Source organism: Falco naumanni, chromosome Z (genome assembly GCF_017639655.2).
Source record: "Falco naumanni isolate bFalNau1 chromosome Z, bFalNau1.pat, whole genome shotgun sequence".
Classification (NCBI taxonomy): Eukaryota; Metazoa; Chordata; class Aves; order Falconiformes; family Falconidae; genus Falco; species Falco naumanni.
In genome coordinates, this window is record NC_054080.1 from 38,719,809 (window position 1) to 38,729,916 (window position 10,108).

Below are 10,108 nucleotides of genomic sequence, written 5' to 3' on the forward strand. Positions count from 1 at the left end.
ATTACTGCACTATGCATGCAGCTTGAATGGAAATGAGAAAGTAAATCAATCAAGATAGTGATACAAGAATTATTTACTTTAAAAAAAGACACATCTAAGTATCTATAATGAAAGACAAGAAAGAATTTGAAAAATGAAGAATGTTAATCAACCCTTACAAATAACATGCAATGCATCCCTACTCTTATTCAGCACTCTATCCTTATTTCCTTTTCTTTTGCTTTGCTAATGGAAGAATCCAGGTGAAGAACAACTCAGGAAGGTCAGTTTTCTGTTTTGGGGCCATTTCTTGTGATCAGATGAAAAGCCATTGTTTCATATTGACACAAGAATTACTTAGTTTAAAAATAAAAAGAGGGGAAAAAGTATAAAGAAAAAACAAGGAAGAATTTTAAAAATAAAGGATGTTAGTTAATCCTTACAAGTAGTTAACAATATATCATGTATTTATGGTGTCTATTCATTCTCCCTTCACTCTAGGAAATAACAATAAAAATAAAAAGGAGAGCCCAATGGTTAATGAGACTAAACAGAAAATTTCTGGCACAATGTGTGAATCATCCTAATTAGCATACTAGAAAATCCACCCTCAAGCAAAGAAAGCCCCCTCCCCACAAAAAGTGGGTGGTGAAAAGAATACTGTACCTTTAAATGGAGATGAGGCTGAGCTAGTGAGAATTAAGTGTGACTACATGTTAATTATAAACAATTACTCAAAGGGAATAAAATGTTTTACCATGTGTTAAGAGGTGTGCTAGCTTTGTGGATTTACCACCCAGCACCCATCTCTGCACAGGTACGCAATAAAGAAATTGGTCTGCTCTGTGTGTAGGTCAGCTCTTGCACACGGGGTGAAGAACCCAGACTGGAGATAACAGTAAGAGTGAGAACTTTCAGCAACAAGATGTAATCTTTTCTGTTTCTAGTTCTGTAACGTAATTTTCTCTCCAGAAAGCTTTATATCTAACCTGAACTAGATTCACCAATATAAACACTTTATTGTGTCTCCTGAGATCCTGCAGCAGTCTAGGTATCAGTAACAACAAAAAGTGCCCTCCCAAAAAACCCACATCCCTTCTTCCTTTTGGAAATGCACACACTTATTTGCAGACAGGGCTAAATTGTCCCATAGTACTCAAAACAAGGTTGAGCCTATTCAACTGAGAAGCAGAAGGGGAGAAACAGAAATTCAAAAAGGGAAAAGAATGAGGTATCTTCCAATGAAAACAGGATCTCAGAAGGCAGGATATCCTTTCCCATAAAAGCGGGTAAAGTTTTCTAGGAGTCTGTCCTACAGATAAACAGAGCAGACATAACAACAGATAACCATTCCTCTGCCTTTTATGCTGATTGCTACTTCAAATTTAACCTTATGCCACCCCAGCCCAAGTATAAATCTTTCAGAAATGTGGTTACAAGCCTGACTGAAAATTAGGATGTTTATTCATAGTAAAGTCTCACACTGATCTCCCTTTTCTGCCTTCAATTAATTTTATATATATGGGGAAAAACAAAGCAACCCACCTCACCCTCTAATCCATATAAATTCTGTTATTCAAGCATATAGCTTAAAAGGACCTGTGATGCAGTGCTTCCTTCACTCCTGGTGCTCCACCAAGGTCACAGCAAGACACTCCTATTTGAAAATGTACTTTTCATCCATTATTAATACAGCCACATGTCCCTAGTGATATGAAATAACATAAATTTATCTCATGTCTCTGCAAACAAACCACAGGTGTAAGTGAGGGTAGGAATGAATCTCCCCAACTTGAAGAGTTAGGAGAGCCCACGAACCAGAAGACAGTCCGCCTGCCCTCTCTGTCTTATGGCTGGCACCTAACATTAATGTAAAGTATACTTTTACTAAAAAAATGGCGGGTGCAGAAGACAGAAGGAATTCACCTGAGGTATACATTTGCAGTCTAGGGACTAAAAGAGATTTTATCTTTATTCACTGCTAGAGAAGCCTTTTCTTCCTCCCTCCAGCAGCTAAGCTATGAGTGCTTAGACAGCCACTGTTGAGTGCTCCCTCCTGCTACCAATGTGATGTCAACCATGAGTACCCAACAATCTATGGTTTCCAAGTACATAAAAAAATCTGCATATTCCTTAACCCGAAAAGCACTTTAAGAGTTCAATGTCTATGAAGTCACATGAAAGGCAGAATTTACTGTTAAGCTTTTTCTTTTCATATGCTCTTGTCAAAGCATGGATTTTGGCTGATCATATCTTCCAAAACCAGTTCCACTGACAATAAAACAACCATTAATGAATTTGTGTGTGATCTTTCACCATTAAGACAAAGAACTTCTGAAGAGGATTAATGAAGAAAGAAGTAATTATATCCATTTAATAAATGCTTAGCTTTCTGCAACTAGAAGGTTTGGAGAAGGAAGTAGTAAATTAATCTCTAATATACTTGCTCCCATTCTGATTTCACTTTGATGTTCAGATCATTGCCTAAACCACAAGTGGTTATGAAACAGGACAGGCAAAGAATTGTCCAGAATCATACAGACATAGCCAACTGTCTTCCAAGTGTAGTTATACAAGTATCACAACCTACATCCTCCAAGTGTTACTTTTATTTATTTTTATCATTCCTAGAAAATTGAATAAAGACAGTCTAATCTGCAGACATTTTTACAGTTCAAGCTGAAGATCAGAGAAGTTCCAGACTCGCAGAAGAACAGACACAGTACTTCTCCATATATAGTAAGTACTTAACCTCTGCATACTAGAAAGCACTTTACTGAATTTTAGCAGACATTTTTTGTCAAGGCATCTGGATAAAGGTTATCAAGAAAACTTAACAGCAATGTCAGCAAGGAACGATTCTAGAACATGCCTTCTCCTATGCTACTTGACTCCCAACATTTTCATTGAATATAGAAAGCTGGAAATTTTGATATTTAAAAATCACAACAGCAAACCCAAGATTATACACCAGACTTAAGCTACCCTTGTTTTGAATACTAGGGAAGAATTCTGTATAAGGAACATAAATACTAAATTGGGAAAATGAGTTTTGCAACAGAAATAATTATTTGATTTTAATAAATACCAGACCAGAAATCTATCATCTAATAAATCTTTTAGTTCTTACTCACCTGGGGTAAGACACTATGATCCAGTAAAGTTAATTTTTACATTTAAATTGGATTAATACAAGTTCACAGGGAAAAAAAGTTGGCTTGTTTGGGTTGGTTTTTTTTTTGAAAGGGAGTAAAATTGAAGTCTGTATAGGTGAAATTGTATGGACTTCAACAAGATGGCACAGACCAGCCAGAACAGCTTACTATGCTTTAGAACAAGTTGAAGAACATAATTGGAAAAAAATTACTCATTTTATATAGGACTCACCACATCTGGGTAGAGTGGTATCATTTTAAGAAGCCGCATCAGTGGTGGCCATTAAATTTCCAGGTAATGTTACACTTTATTGCTCTGTTAACTAGGTTGTAAAACAGATACAACATACAAACATTCCCTGTATTCACTTACTAATTGTTCTGCTCCAACAAGAATCTAAGAGAGAAAAAGCAACACAATGGTTATGAATAAAAAGCCTCTAAGGTACACATTCAGAGGGAACTGTCATCTTAATAGGCTACTCCCAAAGTTAAATAATTATTTGCCAAGATCAGGATCTCAGGATTCAAGACTACCTCTGAACAATTGGAAAGACTCTCTGAAAACAAAAGGATGGAAGATCCACCAGTGACATTAAAGCAGGCAACAGATTTTATTAGAGTACTTTGATTCCAAACTTGTGCATGAAAGCAGTCTTAACGACTTCACCAGACAGGTTCCCCAACACTCTGACACTAAAACAAACATCCTGAAACCAGCATTAAAGTACAATTAGGTTACCACAGACTACCAGCCCCTCAAGAAAGGCAGCTGCAGTGATTGAACCTAAGGCCCTTCTGCTGAAGTAGCGGGCACCGTTAGAAAGGGACTACCAGACCCAATGCAGTCACAGACTAGGACTTGCATACAGCTAGGCCAGAAGTGGTGAAGTGAAAACAAAGCGATGATTTCAAGGACAGCAAGTGGACTCAACAGTTCGTCACCATGATACTAGTGTTCTCCTTGTGCAAGGCCATCGTAATCAGGAATGTGATAACAGCTGGAAAACTCATGGAGAACTGCAAAGGAGTACCTAAAATGATACAACTCCATTTTGTTCAAACTAACATACGGAGCCAGAGTTCTAAAGCTCAGCAGTCATTCTGTGTAAGTTAAGTACTTATAAATGATTGAAATCCACAGAACTGCTCTTGATATAAGTAACTGCTCTCACCAGTACCTGTAGGTGCAGACCTTGAATACCGTATCGGAATATTCAACAGTAACATTTAATAACAAACAAACCCAGCCAGCAAGCAAGCAAACAAAACTCAAGCAAACACGACAACCGAGAGCTAATCAGCTCTTGAGGATTTATAAGCTTTATAGTCTTACCAAGAAGACTACAAAAACCTACTTGTTAAGTGCTTACAGTATACTCCCAGTAACTCCTATTCTGCAAGCAGATCTCAACACCAAGCAGATTTCAACAATATCTGAACCACTTTGCAATAACTGTAAAATTAGAATATGATTACATAGTAATTAAGGCTAGCAGTCACCACAAGTAATGATGACAATTTCTATACATTTCAGCATTTTGTGGACCTGTTTCAAGAAAGTTTCCAAGCAAGTCAAACATATAGCATAGATTTACTGCAGTTTCACAATATATATTACAGGAAAGAAACCTATAAAGGTTAAGTTGGATTTGAAGAACCATTCTCCACAATCTGATAGCCAAATCAATCCGTCTCCCGAATTCCACATGCCATCAGCAAATACACGTTTTACACTACAATGGAAACTTAACTGCAACCCCCACACAAGATGAAAGCAGGAAGGTTTAATTACATTATTTCACTATTGCTTGAAATGGATCCATGATGAGACACTTCATCTCTACAATCAACTGTCCATAGATAAATAGCAATCAGGTAGCTATGCTGTTTCAATAAACTCAACATTTATCCATGTCATAGAGATGTGGAAGGACCCAGTCTGCACACTTATACAAGGAAGTTCTAATTCCTCATTCTTTTAAGTCACATGGTATGCTGACACCAAAGTAGTATCTGGATAGCAAGTGGGGCACATCTTGATATGCAGAAAGTACTTATTAGGAAAACCAGTGTCCAGAAGGATCAGCACTCACCTTCCAACCATAAAGCCACTGAACTCTGGAAAGCAGTAAGAGAAGGGAAACGATAAAACCAACAAATAAAAAAAAAATTCTCAGAGAGAAACAAGCTATGTAACCACACAACAGGAAATAAATTTCCGTAATAGTGATTTTCTCCCTTCGTTCAGCTTCAGTGAACAGCTTTTGAAAGATGTTTTTTTAACCACTTTGCTGAGTCAGTTCTAGCCATCTGCAAAAACATACTCTCATGCCATACCATTAAGAAGTTAAGTTTGATCTTTCCAATACCTGGGGAGAGAAAGGAAAGGAGGCATGGGAAACCAAAATGAAAGCATGAAGAGTTTACAGCAACAACCTTCATTCTAAAAAGAGAAAAAAAAATGGCTGCTTGTTTTCTTCAGAAAACAAAATCTTATTGAAAAATCTTTCATTTGTCAAACATTAAGCAAATTATGCACTACATTAAAAACCACTTTAAAACAGCTGTTGCATCAGCTATATGTTCACAGATCTGAACATGTCAAAGAGTGCAGCTTCGCAGCAGATAGCAAGGAGAGATACAGAGTAATAAGTCAATGGAAGAACACTAGTCAGACTAAGAAAATAAACGAAGAGTATTGAAGAATAAGAGGAACTAAAAGTGTTTATTACCCTTCGGAATTTATTTTAATTGGTAATTTCATAAATATTTAGAACTACACCAAGTCATGATTTTATTGATCAAAGGTGCATTGAAAAGTGTTTTTTGTTAAAAGAAATCAGTTAATTTTAACACTGTCCAGCAAGCTGATCACTGAGACTGCCTTTCTTGCAGTTGTCTTCTTTGTCAGTCTCACCTCCCAATAGGAAAAAGTAAACAGTTTTGGAAAATTAGATTTTACTAGTAGCAGGGTTTTAATTTGGTCAAACACTACCTAGTTTTACCCACAACGACAAAAACACTCTAGTGTCTTCACTTGGTGATACCAAAGAAACAAGGCAAGTTCTTAAACTAGGTCAGCTATTCACGGGATATGAAGGCCCATAATAATGATTTTTGACCAAATCAACACAACCGAGACCAAAATCTAAGTGTCATGGAAAAGAACCCAATTGCAAGCTATAGCAAAGATGCTACTGGCAAAAAACTTCACAAAGTTAATGAAGTAGAGCTGAATTTTACAAAATAAAATTCAGTTCTAGCAACAAAACTACAATGTACCAGAGTTAACAAATGCGACTATTTTTAAGTGATCCATTATTTAAATGGATGTGTTTTGGATAGTCTATTATTTTGCTCTTCAGCCTAAGAATCAGCTTAAGTATCCAAAGGCCTATTCTGAGAGAGAAGCTGCATACCTCAGTACATTTCACACTTAAGGACAGCATTAATTTCAACATTTGGTGTCTATCGTAATGAATGACTAATTAGCTACAACTGGTAAACTATTCTAGCTTTACCAATATTGCCTTCAAGTTGTTAAATGTTAAAAAAAAAAAGTGACTGTTGCAGGGATCTACTCAAGTTACAGGCTTTTGCTCGGACTTTTCCATCTAGAAGTAGTACAGTTGGCTCAGAAGCCATGACGTAGGTACACATTCCAAAATGATCTTGTAACTTGGATGACTCCACTCAAGTCTTAATGTTGCTGTAAGCTTATTATTATAAATTATTTTCTCCTCACCTCCGATTAATCAACGCTTTTTAACGGGGATGAAAAAAGTAGCAGAAAAAAGTATTGATATATGATACTTAATTCCAGCATGAAAGTGGAGTATTTATTCCTGTCTCAGTAAAAGCTGTAATGCCATGCCAGTGCTCCTCCACTAGAAGCTTCCAAAGCAAAGTAGACAAAGACGACAGAGCTAGGACATTTGTTACTTCAGGGCTGCGCTCAGATATTAACAGAAGCCAGGGCTATTTATGTGTATATGATTGTATTTAAAGACATGGCCTTTATTCAATCTTTGAAAAATTAAACATGTACTATGAATTAAGTAACATGTATAGAAAGCAACATAAAGCATCATGTCTTTGCTCCTTCAGCATTCACCCTTAACTTCCAACCTATATATAAATCTGTTCCGCAGCAGATCACTTTAGATACCCTCAACAATGTACCTTCAAATGTTATATTGGTTTTACATCATAAACAAGCAAAAAAATAAGCCATATTCATCAAAGCCAGAAGAGGGTGCTCTGAATAACTGAGGTGGGGGGTACTGAACTGAGCATTTGCCTTGTGTTAGCAGAGGTCAGAAGCATGCTGTCTTGTTTTAGTTTGGGAGCTCACTTAAGTTCACAATGCCATGTCTTTTTTAAAAAAAAACCTTCAGCGCTCCTTTTAAGCAAAAAGGAAATGCTTCGGTTTATGCTATTGTCATCACAAGGGCAAATTAATGTGACAGAAAACTAGCAACACAAAGACCTGTCAAGTGTTAATTCCAGTTTTTATCCCACAATTTCCAAGCTGCTTAAGATACGGACAAGGAGGTACAGGGAATGCCAAGAAATCAAAAAAGCCTATGCTACGGTTTTTACCTACACAATGCCTATTCTGACATAACTAGTTCAGGTCTCTCTAATGTGACTGTGCTGAGTTGACACCTTATACCAAACTACGTCCTCAAATGAAAGAAAACGGCCCTGGATCATTCCGCAAGTGTAACACAGTATTCATCTCTGCCAGCACTCCCCCCACCCAAAAAGAGAAAAAGATACGCACATTCCAATCAAGCCTCTCTCAGCGGGGCTCACCCAGTTCCCCCCCCTCCTTCCCTCCCTTCCTCCCTCACCCCAGGCCTTGCCAGGTTCCGAAATCCCCTTTGATTTTAGGTTTCATTTTGTTGTAAACAGCAAAACGAAAGGAGAAAGCCTCCAAAGCGAGGATCCTTACCCTTGAAATCCCGCCATGCGCGCAATAAGAAGGGTGAATTGTTTTTCCTCTTTTTTTTTGGATGGGAGATGCGGGGGGAGGGGGAAGAAACAAAAGCCTAAACAGAGGAAAAGCTAAGCGGCGGAGGCAGAGGGAGAAGGCGGAGACCCTGGTGGAGGAGCAGGGCGAGCGTCAGCCATGTTGTGTGTGTGTTGGTCCAGTATTTACAAACCTGCAGCTGCAGCAGCGCTTGGAGTCTGGGAGCGCGGGGAACGAAGGGAGGGAGAGAAGAAGGCGAGGAGGGAGGAGAGGCAGGCACAGAGAGAGGGAAGGGAGGGAGGGAGGAGGAGAAGGCGGCAGCAGCAGACAAAGGATCCCAGCGCAGCCCGAGCGGAGCGCGCACACACTCACGCACACACACGCGCACTCGGGCCGCCTCGCACCGCGGCAGCGCAGCCCGCAGCCCCGCCGCTGCCAGCCCGGGGCGGCGGCTCCCCCTACGGCTGCCGCGGCGCGGCCCGGCCCGCTCCGGCCCCGCCGCCGCCGCACTCACGCCCCCTTCGCCCTGCTTCCCCGCGGGGGCCCGGGGCACGCTCCCCCCGCCTCCGCCTCCCCTGGCGTGCGCTGCCGAGGGGGATGCTTATCTGCCGGCAGCCCCTCGGCGGGCCCCAGCCCACATACAATAGCGCCGCAGAGGCGGGGGGGGCGGGGCGGCCCCGACCCCTGCGCTCCGGCAGGGTGCGGAGGGTGGATGTGGAGCGGGACCCGTGCCAGGGAAGGGCGGCAGCCCACCGGAGCCCGGAAAGGTGGGGGGTGCCAGGCAGCCAGGGCGCTGCGGGGGAAGGGAGGGCAGACACGGCAACACGAGCCCAGGGCCCCTGCGGCACCGCTGCCGCCCGCCTCCTGCGTCTTCCGGGCGCGCCGCCGAGGCGGGGGCCGGAGGTGGTACCGGAGGGGCGCCGGACCACGGCAGAGGAGGGGGCGCGGGGACGGGACGGGACGCCGCGGGTGGATACATGTCAGCCCCGGGGGAGGGGAGGCGAGGCTGGGCTGGGAGCTCCGGCTCCCCCCACAGCGACTCCCTCTGGCTCTGCCAGGTACTGGGCCGGGCCAGGCCAAGGGCGGCGCGACGGGCTGCGCTCGCCTCCCCCCCCCCTTCCCTCCCCTCCCCCCCCGCCTTCCCCGTTCGCTCACCTGCCGGCGGGACGGGCGTCCGGGGGTACCAGGCGGGCGGCCCAGGGGTGCCAGCGCTGCAGCCGCGGCTCTCTACCTGGCCAGGCCGCTCAGCTCCTCTGCGGTGGCAGCGGGGACGGCCGCTCCCCTTGTCTCGTTTGCCCCCCTCCGCCGCCGCTGCCTCCTGCTCGCCTCTGCCACATTTGGATCCCCCTTGCCCTACGCGAACTCCGCCGCCAGGATAGAGGCCTCCTCACCTTCCTGCCAAATAGTGAGCCACCCGCATCGAGCCGTTCAAAACACAGGGCCGGGCCCCGCCCTCCTCCCCCGCCCAGCCCCCTCCCGCCGGCACGCAGGCGCACTGCGGCTCCCAAACTGCGACAGGAGCGGAGGAAGCGCTTTCCCTGTCCCGCCCGGCGTCGCCGATCGCAGCGCGCCTGCGCGCCCGCGGCCGCTGCCCGCCGCTCGCCTGCCGCCGCTTCGCCCTGCCCGCTACCCACCATCACGGCGGCGCCGCGGGCCGCTCCTGGAGCCTTCCGGCGGGTCGCCGAGTGCCAGGCCTCCGCGAAACACGGCCCGCCCGGCCCTGAGGTGGCGGGCCCTCGCCCCGCCTGCCTGCCCGCCCGCTCTGCTCCGCAGCGCGCCCGGCGCCGCCTCACGGGCGGGCCGCCGCGGTCAGTGGTGGCGGTGCCGCTCACCAGCAGCGGCTCCTCCCCGGGCAGGCCTTGGGGCCGCGGCCTACCTGGGGCCCAGGGCCATGGCTGCTGCTCTGCGGGTTTTCCTGGTGCCCAGCACTTTCCAGTGGGTTTCTGCGGTGTCCCGGGTCATCTTCCAACCCTCAGTGTGTAGGTGATCTGGGGAA

At 44.5% G+C, this 10,108-nt stretch overlaps 1 protein-coding gene across 4 annotated transcripts in view; it reads right to left on the reverse strand.

Annotated features, from left to right (window-relative positions):
• SPIN1 (spindlin 1) overlaps positions 1-9,866 on the reverse strand; it is a 50,312-nt gene extending 40,446 nt beyond the window's left edge. Inside the window, exons 1-2 of one of the 4 annotated variants that reach the window (XM_040579536.1) lie at positions 9,747-9,866; positions 9,268-9,507 (exon numbers count right to left, since the gene is read on the reverse strand). The gene's annotated coding sequence lies outside the window, so the exon portion shown is untranslated. Of the gene's footprint in view, positions 1-8,094; positions 8,542-9,267; positions 9,544-9,746 lie in introns of those variants that run through there. The other 3 variants (XM_040579538.1, XM_040579537.1, XM_040579539.1) reach the window with 3 other exon arrangements.
• Positions 9,867-10,108: the final 242 nt, after the last annotated feature.